Source organism: Pelodiscus sinensis, chromosome 3 (assembly GCF_049634645.1).
Source record: "Pelodiscus sinensis isolate JC-2024 chromosome 3, ASM4963464v1, whole genome shotgun sequence".
NCBI classification, from domain to species: Eukaryota; Metazoa; Chordata; order Testudines; family Trionychidae; genus Pelodiscus; species Pelodiscus sinensis.
In genome coordinates, this window is record NC_134713.1 from 44043119 (window position 1) to 44059726 (window position 16608).

The 16608-nt window shown below is 43.4% G+C and overlaps 1 protein-coding gene across 26 annotated transcripts in view; it reads right to left on the minus strand.

The window, feature by feature from the left end:
- Window positions 1–16608, minus strand: part of DST (dystonin) — a 470874-nt gene that overhangs the window by 271663 nt on the left and 182603 nt on the right. The gene's annotated exons all lie outside the window — the stretch shown is intronic.

Consider the following 16608-nt stretch of genomic DNA (forward strand, 5'->3'; position numbering starts at 1 on the left):
TGTGTCTTACAGAAAGCATTCTGAGCTTCCAGAGGACTGTCTGATTGTGGCATAAAAAAGGGCAGGCAGTCTCTTCTTAAGCAGTTATCCCTGCCACAGGCACTAAATTCTGCCAATGTAGGATCTATGAGATGATCTCTAACTGTCAGCACATATGTGCGTGTGAGAACAGCATCAGGAATCAATCCAATTCCTCTTCTGCTAGATCTGAGCTATGGGAGAAATTTGTATATCCTTGCTTTGAACAAATAATTAACTAACATATTTGTAGCTAATTTTAAATAAATGCATTTTAGTACAAGATATCTTGCTTATGTCGTCTGCAATTTACAAGACGACCATCTGAAGTGGAACTAACATCAGAAGCATATTTATGTTTATATGGAAAACTAATGGAAACAAGCTATATGGAAAAATTTTCAATAATGAATTATTCCTGACATTTTCCAAACTACTTACGTGTCACACCCACACAGCAAAGACAATATAATTCTACTTGAATCTCAACATAAGATCAAGTTACATGTATTGCAAATGCAAAAGGAAATTACATTCCAAAAGAAAACATTTTGCAATACCAAATTACTGTGGAAAAAACCCAAACAGCTATACATAGGATATAATCTGATCCAAACAGAAACAGGAAGTACCAGAAATGTCATTAATGTCATCAGAGGGAGAGAGAGAGAGAGTTTCCTCCATTTTTTTAAGTTGAGGTCCCTCTAACAAGGTCCCTCCCTCCCGAATGAAACCAGTCAGATGTCTATTGCAACCCCATTTCAAATTATAATCCTCTGCACCCAGGTAAGCCTTTGCTCATCCTCCTCATGTATTATATACTTTGGGAAACTCTGAGGTACACCTTCATGATATTATAATTCCTTTGCATTCTTACACGCATTGATGAGCAGTGAAAGAATTACAATGTTGACATTTAAAATATGAAAACTGGCCTCTGATTTAGCACCACTGAACTGAATAGGGCAGTTCATACATCAGAATTATAGTTACAGACTCTCTGAAAACTCAGATGTCTCTGCATTAGTCACAGTTCCTTCATATTTTGAAGGGTTTCTTTATTTTCACAACTGTGCACCTAAAGACTTTCATTTTATTTAAGTTGAGACTCTAGAGCAGCGACACTCAATAGGTGGCCATAGGCCAAATGTGGCCCACCAGCTCACCTTAAAAATGTTTATAATTAAATTCACAAACAGTGATCTTCTGCATATCATTTCCCTATGATTTCCTTAGTAGTATCTTAATGGACTGTAAGTTCTCACGACAGCATTGGCAATGACTGAGTGAGGATGCCACCCAATTTTTCATTGGCGATGGAAATGGAGCAAAAAATGGATGTGAGTGGGAGTAAACACTGCAAATTTGACAGTAAAAACTGAGGATTTAACCTAAACTGGACAGAGGATTTTTTTTATTATGATACATTATATATGCAAGACCTTGTGTTTAATATGCCAAAACACTATCCATAGGTAAGTCTATCAACACAAGGCACCACTTTGAATTAGGGATGTGAATGACTAGTCAACTATCCGATAAACAAATGCTTATCAGATATAGTCAACACACTAGTCGACTAGTTGCTTCCCATCCCCCTTGCTGCCTCTATCAGAAAGAGGCAGCAAGGGAGGGGGAGGAGTCCCCAGCTGTCCCCCGCATGTAGCATTTCAAAGCAACAGCTCCGTGTGGAGTCTGAGGTCAGCTGGAGACTTCCCTGCTGACCCTAAGCTCCATGTGGCACTGCTGCTTTGAAACACCAAGTGGAGCCTGATGCGAGGCTCCCCACGGTGTTTCAAAGTGGTAGCGCTGCATGGAACCCGGGGTCAGCTGGGGAATCTGACTCCAGGCTCCATGCAGCACTGTCGCTTTGAAATGCCACAGGGAGCATGGTGCTAGCAGGGGACTACTTGTGCTATTTCCCGCCCTTCCCCCCCCCCCCCCCGCGCAATGTTTTAGCTCTGGGGCTGTTACTACATTTCAAAGGCGGAGGCGCCCTTATTGATTAATGGAATACTCTATGCAAATTGCATCAACTATTCTATTAGGGTATGTCTACACTACAGCACTAATTCAAACTAACTTAATTCGAATTAGTTAATTCGAACTAAGCTAATTCGAATTAGCGCATCTAGACTTAAAAACTAGTTCGAATTAGTGTTTTGCTAATTCGAACTAGCATGTCCACACTGAGTGGACCCTGAACTGAGGTTAAGGATGGCCAGAAGTAGTGCCGGCAGGGCATCAGATTAGGACTTAAAGTGTGGGGCTGCTGCCTCAGGCTAGCTGAGGGCTGTGCTTAAAGGGACCCAACCCCCGCCCCGGACAGACTGTTCTCAGGGGTTCCCCGCTTGCAAAGCAGTCCTGGCTTGGAGTGCCCTGAGTGCCCACACTCGGCACATCACAGCACTCGGCCATCAGCCCGGATGCACTTGCTGCAGGCTGCCATCCGGAGGGGGGGTCAATCAAGGGGCTTCAGGAGAGTTTCCACCCCGAGGAGCCCGCAGAGCCAGCCCAGCCCTCCCCATCGGGGGCTCATACCCCATTCCTCCCTCACCTCCTTCCACTTACCCCTCCCTAGCCCCCCTACCTGATGTACAAAATAAAGGACACGTGTGGTCAAAAATAGAAACTCTGTTTATTGAACAAAACTCGAGGAGACTGGGAAAAGAAGGTGGGAGAGGGGAAGAGAGAGGGTGGGAGAGGGGAGGGCAACTAAAATGATCAGAGGTTTGGAACAGGTCCCATATGAAGAGAGGCTAAAGAGACTGGGACTTCTCAGCTTAGAAAAGAGGAGACCGAGCAGGGATATGATAGAGGTCTATAAAAGCATGAGTGGTGTGGAGAGGGTGCATAAAGAAAAGTTCTTCATTAGTTTTATAATAGAAGGACTAGAGGACACCAAATGAAATGAATGGACAGCAGGCTTCAAACTAATAACAGAAAGTTCTTCTTCACAAAGCAAAGAGTCAACCTGTGGAACTCCTTGCTGCAGGAGGCTGTGAAGGCTAGAACTAGAACAGAGTTTAAAGAGAAGTGAGAGAAAGTCATGGAGGTTGGATCCATGGAGTGGTATTAGCCGGGGGTAGGAATGGTGTCCCTGGCCTCTGTTTGTGGAAGGCTGGAGATGGATGGCATGAGACAAATGGCTTGGTCATTGTCTTCGGTCCATCCCCTCCAGGGTACCTAGTGTTGGCCGCTGTCGGCAGACAGGCTACTGGGCTAGATGGACCTTTGGTCTGACCCAGTACGGCCATTGTAAGCTGAGGGCTCAGGGTCGGGGGTCTCAGTGGACCACCTTGATTTTCATGCCAACCTGCTCCTGGGTGGCCAGGCTGGCAGCTATCCTGCCCTAGACGGCCACTTTCCTGTGCCTAGTGAGGAGGTCGTGGATGAGGTCCGCAATGTCTGCACTAGACCAGGTGGGCGCCCGCCTCTTGCGGACCCGGGCAGGCTCCCGGGAGCCGCCAGCCTGGTCCTGGGAAGAGGCGGAGGCCTGGGTGGCAGCGGCTGGCTGGCTCGAGCCGTGCCAGGTGCAGGGTCTGCTGGCTGGGTGCTGGCAGGCTTGCACCTGGCACGGGCACCGTAGCCAGCCCGTGCCACTTTAAGGGCTCCGGGGCCGGGAGGGGGGCAAAAGAGTTAATTCGAACTAGTTAATTCGAACTAGGCATTAGTCCTCGTAGAATGAGGTTTTCCTAGTTCGAATTAAGCGCTCCGCTACTTCGAATTAAGTTCGAACTAGCGGAGCGCTAGTGTAGCGCCTATCAAAGTTAATTCGAACTAACGTCTGTTAGTTCGAATTAACTTTGTAGTGTAGACATACCCTTAGACAATTAATCTAAATTTAACGTCCCTACTTTGAATCAAAGCAGTTACTTGCTTCTGGCAGTGTTGCAAGATGTGACAAAACTGAATCTGAAGTCTTCATATCACACTTCAACTGTCATTCTCACAACATCAACAACTGTACAGGAAAAAGCAATAGTTGCTTCTCTTCAGAGAATGTGGGAATGTACTAGCTAAAAAGAAAAAGCCTTTCCCAGATTCCAAACTTGCGAAGCAGTGCATGTTGGAAATGCTGGAGGAGCTTTGTTGCCAGAGATAAAAACAAAGATGACATTGTGAACCATGTGACTCGAGCCTGAGATTGTTAATGCCATCTTTCCAATAGAGACTGCCACAAAAATGGATAATAGTTCTGATTTTAAAACTTTATTAAGACAGAAACACTAATATTTATATTGCAACAAACAACTTTATTTATTCGCGGCTGAAAATTTTTTTGTTGGTGGTGGAGGAGGGGTGTTTGGGTTTTTGTTTTGGTCAGCCTCCTGCACAAATTGTCCGCGTGCTATCATGAAGTTCTCAAATTGGGCTTTGGTCTGATCTAATTGAGTGTCACTGCTCTAGAGACTCTAAAGAGTCTTGTCCATTATGAGCTGCCCACTTCCTCCCATGAATGCAGTGTGTTTAACGTGTAAGTAACCACTAGTCACTAGTGTAACATTATGCAGGTAGATGATTGTAACAAGATGCATGCATTTTTTTATGTTTCTGTTGAGCTAAAATCTTAATGTTTGAGACCTATATTTATTATGGACATCTGAACTCTCCTATTTAGATCAGTGAAAGGTCAGTCTACATTTAGGGTACGTCTAGACTACATGCCTCTGGCGACAGAGGCATGTAGATTAGACTACCCAGCATAGGAAAATGAAGCGGTGATTTAAATAATAGCCGCTTCATTTAAATTAAAATGGCTGCCGCGCTGAGCCAATCAGCTGTTTGTCAGCTCAGCGCGGTAGTCTGGACGTTCCACGGTCGACATCAAAGACATTTGTCGACCTCCCAGGGATGAGGCATACCTGGGAGGTCGACAAATGCCTTTGATGTCAACCACGGAGCATCCAGACTACCGCGCTGAGCTGACAAACAGTTGATCGGCTCAGCGCAGCAGCCATGTAAATTTAAATGAAGCGGCGATTATTTAAATCGCCGCTTCATTTTCCTATGCCGGGTAGTCTAATCTACATGCCTCTGTCGCCAGAGGCATGTAGTCTAGACGTACCCTTAGATTGTAAGAATGCCCTCAATTCCCTTCTTACAGCCACTTTGCATAGCTGGAGTAAAGGTAGCACAACACAGCATTTATTCCCCCTTGGCTTCCTGGTGACCAGTCCTACATCCTATCCACCAGACTCTTTTATAAACCCAAAAAGATAGGAAGGCAAAAACTGCCAAACGTTTGGAAAAAGAACCTACACACTATTCAGAATTCTTTCATTACCAGTTACAAGTCACAGCAAATAGCTCATGTTATTTTGGTGCCTTCATCTAGCTAAATGTCTGTGTTTAGAGTTTTCGTTAGGGCTATCAATTAGCTGTCATTAATGCATGCAATTAACACACAGCACAATTAATGCATTAATTTTTTAAAATTTGCATTAATATCAGACCCTCTGGGCAAAAGGGCAGCATGAACGGCTCCAGAGAACATACTCCCTGTCAGGTGCAGTAACACAAATTGCCACGGAAAGGTGGGAGAAAAGAAAAGAGAGCAGAAAGAGGCTGTTCTCCCCCCAGCTCCAGTGGAAAAACTGAAATATTGATACCTTTTATCTCCTCCTTCCAGAAGACCACACTTCTAAAAGTCAAACAGCCAGGCAGTTGCCTGAGCAGACCCTTCTCCCCCCACCTTCTTCCCCTGTGCACGACTGACTCAAGCTGCCCTCCATATGCCTCCAAGGGATGCAGCTTGACAGACCTAGTTTTCTTTTTTTTTTCTTTTTTTGGTTATAGCAGTGTTAATTAAAGAAGAGAGAGAGAGCGAGAGAGAGAGAAAGCGCTATTTTTCCTTTTTTGGGTCCACACTAAGAAATCTGCTTACAAAAGAATTTCCAGAGACAATACTCCCATCACATAGCAGGAAATATCATTACACAATTTATTCTTTTTATAGTAAAACCTACCATTCCCAAAATGGCAGGGCTAATTCTGGTCTCACATCAGGATAGATCTTCCCTAAGATCAGTGAGTTAGCCCTTGCAAGAATATGCACAAAATAGAATTACTTTCAGAGATTTTCTTTTAATATTCCAAACAATTGAACTGCAAATTTAATCATTCAATTATTTCATTTTCTCACCAAGATCAAACCAAGTTGTGTCTACCTGTCAGTGGGCTCATTTATTAAAAGAATATGCTGCAGCCTCTCTTAGCTGTTCTATCACTAGCACTCTCAAAATAAATGATGTAGTTGTGTCTAACACCAACAGTTTAGAGCAGGAACAAATACATGGCAGTGTCTACTGAGCCTACTGAATTTTCATGCGGGAAAGGGGAGGTTGGGAGTGCTACGCTATGCTGCACATGTGCAATGCTTTTTATTTTAAAATAAATCAATACATACTTCGGCTTTGATTTTTCCTTTCAAGCTACCCCAGTGATTGGAAGAGGCCAAATCTTATTTCCTAAACTGTTTGTGGCAAAGGTGTGTGTGTGTGCGGGGGGGGGGAGGGGGAGGAGGAGGGCTGTAGATAGCTGCACTCCTGAAGAGAATGGTCCTGAAAGCAACTTCACCCTACTCCACTGTGCAAATAGAGATCCATTACGAAGCATTGCCAGACAAGCTGGAAAGAGAGGAAAGGAACACAGCATTTGAAAGTCAGGGGCATAAACACACTAGGGATGTACACGACTAATCAACTACCTGATGCACCTAGGCGTAGCAGGTATTCAAGTCCCTACTCCACTAGTTGCTTCCCCCCTTGCTGCCTCTGCTTCAGAGGCACCAAGGTGGGGGGGAATAGGAGCTGGTGCAAGCTGGCTTAAAAGCTGGTCCTCCCCCTCAGCACCATCTCCCGAGGGAGGGGAGAGACAGAGGCACAGCGAAGGAAATGTCGCAAGCAGGGACCAAAGCAGTCCCTGCTCGAATAGGGTTCTGATTGCTGCGCCTCTCCCTTTGAACCCGCTCGCATGGGTTCCCCACTGTACCTCTTCCTTTGAAATTTACAAGAGCAACAGGTGGATAGTGAGTGCTCCCCTTATCGACTAATTGAATAGTCGATGGTAATTCCATTGGCTAGTCGATTAGCTGATTAATCAAAATGTAATATCCCTAACACACACTCCTTTCAGTGCCCCTCTGGAGAGTCAAGAATATCCCAGTTTATCAGTTGGACCAGAACATACTGATGTTATTTTCTTCACCTCAATCATTTGCTCTTTTTCACTTAACAGAGAATATCTGGGTGTTTATTACTGCAGTCTGTCTACATCAACTCAAGCATGTTTATCTTTTACTGTTTCCTATTTCTTCGCTTCTTATTTCCTGTGGGGGTTTGTTTCACCTTTGCCTATCTTACACAAAGCCTAAGCTGCCTTCTCACTCATAGTCCAAATGCAGAAGAAATTGTAGACAGCACAAAGATAGGCAATGTGGGTTACTGATTAGAAAAAGGGACTGTACATCAGAAGGCTCTTGTTGGAACTCTGACACAAACAAACTATGTGGTCTGTAGGGAAACTAAAATCTATATACTTCATGTTCCCTTTCTTTTTTAGTTTCACCTTCTGTGCTTCTACAGCCTTTAGAATCACTAGTCTGCTTGTGCTATGCTGAAAGTTCTCTTAAGACACAGAAGCTACGTCTAGACTGGCATGATTTTCCAGAAATGCTTTTAACTGAAAAGTTTTCCGTTAAAAGCATTTTTGGAAAAGAGCGTCTAGATTGGCACGGATGCTTTTCCGCAAAAGCACTTTTTGTGGAAAAGCATCCGTGGCCAATCTAGATGCGCTTTTGCGCAAAAAAGCCCCGATCACCATTTTCACAATCGGGGCTTTTTTGCGCAAAACAAATCTCAGCTGTCTACACTGGCCCTTTTGTGCAAAACTTTTGCCCGAACGGGAGCAGCATAGTATTTCTGCAGAAAGCACTGATTTCTTACAGTAGGAAGTCAGTGCTTTTGTGGAAATTCAAGCGGCCAGTGAAGACAGCTGGCAAGTTTTTCCAGAAAAGCAGCTGATTTTCCGGAAAAACTGGCCAGTCTAGACACAGCCAGAGAGTTTCCTCCTCCAGTGCCACAGTCATGAACAGATAATCAGAAGTAAGAACTGAAATCATACTATTATTTTACCAGAAGGTGGCAATCCTAGCTATATATTTAAACAGCAACTAGGGAAAGAAGAGCACTTTGCAAGATGCAAATAACATTCATTTTGGTCTCAACTAAAGCATGCAAAACACACTTCATAAACTGAATCAGCAGGAGAGGACAAACAAATATAATTCCCAAAACTGCTGAAAAGAAATGGATGCATATATCCAGTTTGTACATGACACAGAAACTGCATCAAAACCCAGTTATTACAAAGTAGTAGGCTGAAATTTGATATGATTTTTTTTATGTGAAGAATGGATTGATTTAAATGATCTATGCAAAACCGCAGGCAATTTTAATCTATCTGGAAGAATAATTTATGATTAGTGCTTGCCATGCAAACCAAATGATCATTCAAGTGGCTCTTACTAAAGGGAAAAAACACAGAATCTTGCAAAGCAAATCATCTTTTTCAGAGTGATGCCCTATGTCTCACAATATTTCTAACACAGCTTGGCACTGTTTATGGTGTGAGAGTGTAGTAGACTTATCAGAGCAAAGTAACCAGCAATCAAGGCCCTGGGCTCTATTTTTTAGCTCTGTGGCATTGAGCAAGTCACTTAGCCTCTGAGCTCATATGTCCCCATCTGTAAAAGGAGTTCTATTGCATTTTGCTGCCTCAAAGGGATACCAGGAGGAAACATTAATTTGGGCTACACTTGGACTCTGCTGTACACATGTACAGCTATGGACAGTTTCTTCCGAATTAGCTGGACAGGGTTCTTTCCTATAGCACTCAAGTGAACACTAGGGAAGCTTCTGTACTGGCTGGTACACTCAAAGTGGTGCTGTTGGCCAACTAGGCTATGTCTAGACTGCAGGCTTCTTTCGAAAGAGGCTCTTTCGAAAGCATCTTTCGAAAGAGCCTCTTTCGAAAGATCGCGTCTAGACTGCAGGTGAATCTTTCGAAAGAGCAATCCGCTTTTTCGAAAGAGAGCACCCAGCGAGTCTGGATGCTCTCTTTCGAGGAAGCCCTATTTACATTGAAGAACGCCTTCTTTCGAAAGAGGAATTTTCGAAAGAAGGCGTTCTTCCTCGTGAAACGAGGTTTACCGCCATCGAAAGAAAAGCCACGTTCTTTCGAAATTATTTCGAAAGAACGCGGCTTGAGTCTGGACGCAGGGGAAGTTTTTTCGGGAAAAGGCTACTTTTCCCGAAAAAAACCCTGAGTCTGGACACAGCCCTAGCATGCACAAGGCATGCTTCATCAGCGCTACTGCCACTTCTTTTAAAAGGAGTAGCACTGCATGTCCGTCCCTTCCCAAAGTGTCCTACTCTGATATCAGAAGACAAAAATCCACTGTCCTGTTTCTCCTTAGTTCTGCCAAGACAGAATTTCCCTCTATATGCTTGTACAGAGCTGAGAACTTTCAATGTACAAGAAAAGTGTCAGAAATATTTCATTGGTGCTTCTGTGGTACATTAAAAATCTGAGCACCAGACTAGAATCAGAATCAGCCCTAGGTTCTCCAGGGCTCATGTACAAATTAAAATATGTGCCTCCTCAGGCAGCCTTCTGTACCACACATAAAACACATCCGGGGACAGGAGGCTTAGCAGCTTTGGAAGATGTGGGAGGCACTTAGCAACTGGAAGGCATTTGTCAAAACTTATGAAGGAGAGCAAATGGCTTTAATCCACCAAACATTAGCAGGGAGAATTTCAGTTCCTAATAATGGGCGGTTGTGGCAGACCACTGAATGGGAAAGGAAACAGCAAAAAAAAAAAAAAAAAACAATCTCCCACCCAACCTCCATGAGTGTAGGGGTATTGATATTGACATCTATAGTTAACCTAATACATCAGTGCTTTGTGGAGTCTGCATTGCTATTGTTAATACTATTATGGTTGGAGAGTCTTAGGCCAGAAGGGAACATAAGATCATCTGACCTCCAGTGTATCTCCAACCACCAACTCTACTCAGCACCCACACACTAAACCCAATAATGGAAACAAGTCTTTCATATGTATTGAAGCACCTCCTAGAAACCCCAGTCACCCACCCCGCTGTGCTAGAACAAAAAGGTGGTCTCTGCTTCTAAGAGTTTACACTCTACGTAACCCACACAAGCTGCACTGGTTCATCCACATCAGCTGCCAGGGCTGCATGTCTTTAATCCCCCTTCCAGTAAACTCCAGCAATCCATTCATCAGTATCAGGAAGTTCTATTGTACCATTTCATTACTTTAATTAAAGACTTAACAATACTGTGGGCATTACACAGATGTAACTCCATTGTCTTCAATGGGGTTAGTTTTTGATTTCTGCTGAAGATCAGTGACCTTTGTTTCTGCTATAGCACACAGCAAAAAACTATCCCCTTGAAAAGGTAAATTCTCAAAAACATTCCTCTTCATACCAAGCTAGAGAGCTACTTTGTATGCAGAATCTATCTAAGGATAATTGTATGCCCTCGTCATAGGATATCAAGCAGTGATTTCACAATAATCATCTTTCACTGGAGTACTTCTCAAAGACATTCACTGGCAGGCGGTTTGACCGAAGTACAGATAAAGCGCTAACATAGAGAAAAGTACAAAGTGGAGCCTATACAAATGCCTTGCATTCTTCCTGGTACTTTTCAGTTACTTTGTTCAGATATTTGAACAATGTATGGCATTTTTCAACAGAAAAGCACAGCTGGCCTATGTTTGCATATAAAGGGTTCCTATAAGGACTGATTATCACTTCAGCTTCTGTGAGCTAAGTAACTTGTATCTTACAAGGCATAAAGTGCTTCATGAAGTTCCATAATTGGGATGCAGAGCAGTGGTACCCATTACAGTCCTTCAGAAAATACAAAAGAAAATGAATGTAGCTTTTGACAGCATTGTCTCTATTCTCTCAACCCCTCTGTGCAGTGAAACCAACCCCTAAAGGGAAGCAGGCAAGAAGGTCAGCCCACTAAGGGTATGTCTACATTGCATTCCTTTTCAGAGAGAGGAATGCAAATACAGAAAAGCGAAATTGCAAATGAAGTGCAAATTTGAATTTCCAACGCTTCATTTGCATAATCGCGGACTGCCACTTTTCCAGAATATCATCTTTCAAGAAAACAAACGCGATCCCTACTGGGTTATTTCGAGAAAAAGCCCTTCCTTCGAAATAACCCTTACTCCTCAAAAAATGAGCCCTGTGATAGGTGGTATAGAACCCGCAAGAACCAAATGGGCATTGACACTTCTACCTCTCCAATCTCAACTTCCCTACAAAGAAAGACAATGTTTCTTATAAGGTGCTTATGTGGCTCCATCACCATGACGTCAGAGCACTTGACAATCCTTAACGTATTATCTTCACAATAGTAACTGTGAGGTAAAGAAGTACATTTTACAGATGGAGACCTGAGGCAGAAACAGGCTAAGTGACTTGCCCAAGGTCATACAGCAAATCTGTGGCAGAGCAGGGAACTGAACTGAGAGCTCCCAAATTCCAGGGAAGGATTCTAATTAACTGGCTCATCCTTCCTTTCTCCCTCTGAGGTGAGAAACTAGAACTCAAAGTATTTCTCAAAGAGATCAAAGGAAGGAAGTGAGAAAGATGCACCTAATTTTCAAAGAGCTAAAACAAAGAGCATTATCATAGGAAGACTGATGCTTCTAATAATCTCAGCTCCTGATTGACTCCCCAAATGTATATTTTTGGGCGCAAAGTTTTACTTCATGTCTTTTGTTTTCTCTACCTCGTTTGAATGAGCAGCCTGAGGCACGGAAGGCCTTTCGGGGAATAACTATGCTAGGCTTTAGTTCTATAAATAACAAAAACAAAAACTCATAGAATATGGGGGAAGGACCTTAGATCTGGGCCACAAACTCCCTTGCAGTTCCAGAATGTGAGCGGGAACTCTAATCCTGAGGGAAAAGAATTAATAAATTAATTACTATAAATTAATTACTATGTCCGCCTGTCCTGTTCAATGCAGTCTGTTTATATCTTCCTTCTAATTCCTAAATATCTTTTAATCAAATGCGGCCAATGGTGAGCCACAAGCCCTAACCCTCTATCAGAGCTACAAGGGGCATGTAAGGCAGGGACCCTGGCTGAGGAACCTGCTGGGCTGCTGGCTGGGAGCTACCCAAGTAAACATCTCTCAGTCACAGTATGCCTCTGTACCCCATTCCTTCCCTTCCCCTAATCCTCTGCTCCCCTCCTGCTCTCCTACCCCCTCCCAGACCCTGTACCCCAATCCCCTGCACAGTTTCCTACACTCCTAGACCTTCCACCCCAATCTCCTAGCCCCGAACACAACCCAGATCACTGTACCCCCTCCTGCATTCCTACCCTAGGTTACAATCCTCCCAGACCCTGCACTCCCTACTGCACGCTTCCTCCAGGTGAGAATCCATTCCAGCACTCCTACCTCCTCTCAGATCCTGCGCCCCCTTCTACACTGAAGTCTCCTGCCCAGATCACAACCCCCTTCTTCACCTAAACTCCCTCCAAGACTCCATACTCCCTCCTGCACCCTAGTCCCTTACCCCAAGCTCTCTTCTCCACCCAACATCACAGACCCCGCACCTCCTCCATTAATATCATGGAAGAGTGTGACCCGTGTCCACTTACCAAATACTTGGAGTGCCCCCTTCATCAAAAATTATTACCCATCCCTGATCTAAGGCCAAGTAAATTTAAGTCAATGGAAAGACTCCCAGGGTATGTCTACACTACCCTCCTAGTTCGAACTAGGAGGGTAATGTAGGCATACCACACTTGCAAATGAAGCCCGGGATTTGAATTTCCCGGGCTTTATTTGCATAAGCGGGGAGCCACCATTTTTAAATCCCCGCTGGTTCGAACCCCGTGTAGCGCGGCTACACGGGGCTCGAACTAGGTAGTTCGGACTAGGATTCCTATTCCACGAGGTGTACTGGTAGTTCAGAATAGGAACCTAGTCCGAACTACCTAGTTCGAGCCCCGTGTAGCCGCGCTGCACGGGGTTCGAACCAGCAGGGATTTAAAAATGGCGGCTCCCCGCTTATGCAAATGAAGCCCAGGAAATTCAAATCCCGGGCTTCATTTGCAAGTGCGGTATGCCTACATTACCCCGCTAGTTCGAACTAGCGGGGTAGTGTAGACATACCCCCATTCATTTCAATGGGATTTGGATTAGGCCCTCTGTGCAGTACTCAGAACAGTAGTTATAGGCAACATACTGAAGCCATCCACTTTCAGCAACAGTTTCTTTGAGATAAGGGGTCATACTTACAAAGGCTACTATAATTACATCGTTCAACTTAAAATGTCACCAACAGCCAACTATTTCTGACTTCTGTGGCCTTGGCAGAAAACTCCTAGCATCATGTTGGGATCCCCTCACTCCACCAACTTCTTGGAAAGTTAAAAAGTTTATATTCCAAACCTATTTCCAATCAAAGAATAACTAAACCCAAAATGTACTATTAGTAGTAATATCACTAACAAGGAAGATCCAGAAGGAAACATAAAAAATGTACCTGCTTCTTCTTATGTTGGCTCAAGCAGTCAAAAAGCCACAGAAGCCAGCAGCGTATCCAACAATTAAAGAGTTTTTCTTTGATATATTTATGTGGGAGAAGGTAAATTTTTCAATTCAACATTGTCAATATATTTAGTATCCAAAATCATTTCAGTATGAGTAAGGAAACCCAGGGCACGTCTAGATTACATGGATCCGTTGATGGAGTCAAGTAGATTAGGGTTGTAGGCAAAGGGAAATGAAACGCTGATTTAAATAATCGCCGCTTCATTTAAATTAAAATGGCTGCCGCGCTGTACCGATCAGCTGTTTGTCGGCATAGTGCTGTAGTCCGGATGCTCCGCGGTCGACATCAAAGGCATTTGTCGACCTCCCCGTTATGCCTCGTAGGATGAGGTTTACTAGGGAGGTCGACAAATGCCTTTGATGTCAACCACAGAGCGTCCAGACTACAGCGCTGTGCTGACAAACAGCTGATCGGTACAGCGTGGCAGCCATTTTAATTTAAATGAAGCGGCGTTTATTTAAATCACCATTTCATTTCCCTTTCCCGAGTAAACAAATCTACATGGCTTCGTCGAGGGAGCCCTGTAGTCTAGACTTGCACCCAGTGATAACTCAACTCATTCCTCCAGACTAGAAATAATTTATTTTACATATTGAAGGAAATCAAGTAATAATTAGTAATGCTATGAAATTGCCTGTGGCACTCATTTGTGAAAAACTGAATTCACTAAGTTCAAAGGAATTTTTTTTTTTAAGTGGAACAAAGTCATTTAAATACTGCACCAGAAGCCAAAGAACTGATTTCAGCTATTTCAGAGTCATATGTTTTAAACACTGATGATCAAGGACAATTAGAAACATTAGTTACAGGTCTACAGATAAATCTGTTTTACACCAATTTAGAAAAGGAAGATTTGGACCCAAGTAATCTAATAAGAATATAAGAACGGCCATACTGGTTCAGACCAAAGGTCCATGCAGCCCAGTATCCTGTCTGCCATCAGTGGCCAATGCCAAGTTCCCCCAGAGGGAGTGAACCGAACAGGTAATGATCAAGCGATCTCTCTCCTGCCATTCATCTCCACCCTTTGACAAACAGAGGCTAGGGACACCATTCCTTAGCCATCCTGGCTAATAGCCATTAATGGACTTAACCTCCATTAATTGATCTAGTTCTCTTTTAAACCATGTTATAATCCTAGTCTCCATGATCTTTTATATAAACAAGGCTTATCCAAGATATAAAGCATGATTTATCTGATTTTTTTTTCAGATAAAAAAATGATAAAAAATGTTAACAGGCCGTAACAGGATCCTAGCTTTAAATTCATCATGTAACTGTGGGAATATCACATTTTCCAACATTATCCCTCATGACAAGGCTGCTCCCTTGAACTGTTTTATTGCTGCTTACTATATGGCTTGCCCAGACCTTTCCAACGGACTTATATAAATGCAGTTTGATATGCAGAAGTGCTGTTCCATCCAGCTAGTTTACATTCCAGTAGAATTTTAGAACATACAGTAAACTTCCGATAATCCGGCACCTTTAGGACCCAGGGGGTGCCAGATTATCAGATATGCCGGACTATTGGAAGGGGGGGCTATGAGGGCTATGACCAACCCGGCAGCACCCCAGCTGCTCTGTACCAGGTGTACCCAAGTCAGCTGCTGCTGAAACTGACCAGCGGCTGATTCCAGGAAGCCAGGGCAGAGCAACTCTACCTCGGGCTTCCTGGAGTCAGCCACTGATCAGTTTCAGCAGCGGCTGAATCGGGGACAGCTGGGGTGCTGCCAGGTTGGTCCTGTAGCCGCGAGGGGCAGCGCTAGGGGACCTACCCTGCAGCACTCCAGCTGCTCTGCCCCCGGCTTCCCTGATTCAGCCACTGGTCAGTTTTAGCAGCGGCTGAATCGGGGAAGCTGGGGGCAGAGCAGCTCCAATGGTCCGGCTGCTCGGAGCACTTCCAGGTTCCTGATGGTGCCAGACCATCAGGAGTGCCGGACCATTAGATGCCAGACCATCGGAGTTTTACTGTATACGCTTCTTGCCATTTTCCATTACCACACTGAAGATGTGCCAGATGTTTCCCAACCATTAACATTTCTCTTACAAGGAAATCTGTTAGGACTGTCAGGTTCCAAATTTACTCACTGTTTTGTATAGGACGTTCCAAGAGAAACTATGGCACTGAGGATGACACAACTAATTTAACAAAATTCCTAACGTAAGTCCTATAAAGTATCTATGCACAGATTAACTATGAAAATGAAATGTTTGAAAACAATTTTGCCAGCAAACTGAGAGATGGAGTATTGTAATTAAACAGGAATTAATTGTTTAAATTACTAAACTGGAATGTTAATGGACTCGTATCAAAAGCGAAAAGTTATGAGGACTTTAAAGGATGTAAGACAAATATAATTAGACACCTATAGTGGACACTGTTAAGAAAAAAGAAAATACCAAACTGACTTCAACCCAATATATCCTATATATAGGGCCTAATAATGCGTTCTTGGCATATCCAAAATTTATTTTCACTTCAACAAGAGGAGTGTGTACGTGTGTATGTAACAAATACAGGAACATATTCCTTGGAATATACACCACAATATCTAGGGATTTAGCTTTTAGTGGTGCTCACACACCATGAGAAAGCAGCTGTGAAATTAGGGAACAGCTGAATACTGTAACCAGGCCTCACTTTTGAAAAGTGTCACTTTCTTGAGGTTTACACAGGTACAATATGAGATCAACAGATAAGACTTTATTCTGGTTAAAACACTTGACTTCAATCTTAGTTTTTTTGATAAATGACCTAGAAATTAGAAACTAGACTTCCAATATTATTTATCTTTCTTTAAACTAAGATCCTTATTCTATAACCCAACCCATAATGAAGCTATGCATATACATAAGTGATTAGATATCCAAGTCACAGCGGACACCCTAAAAAATCAGTATTTAC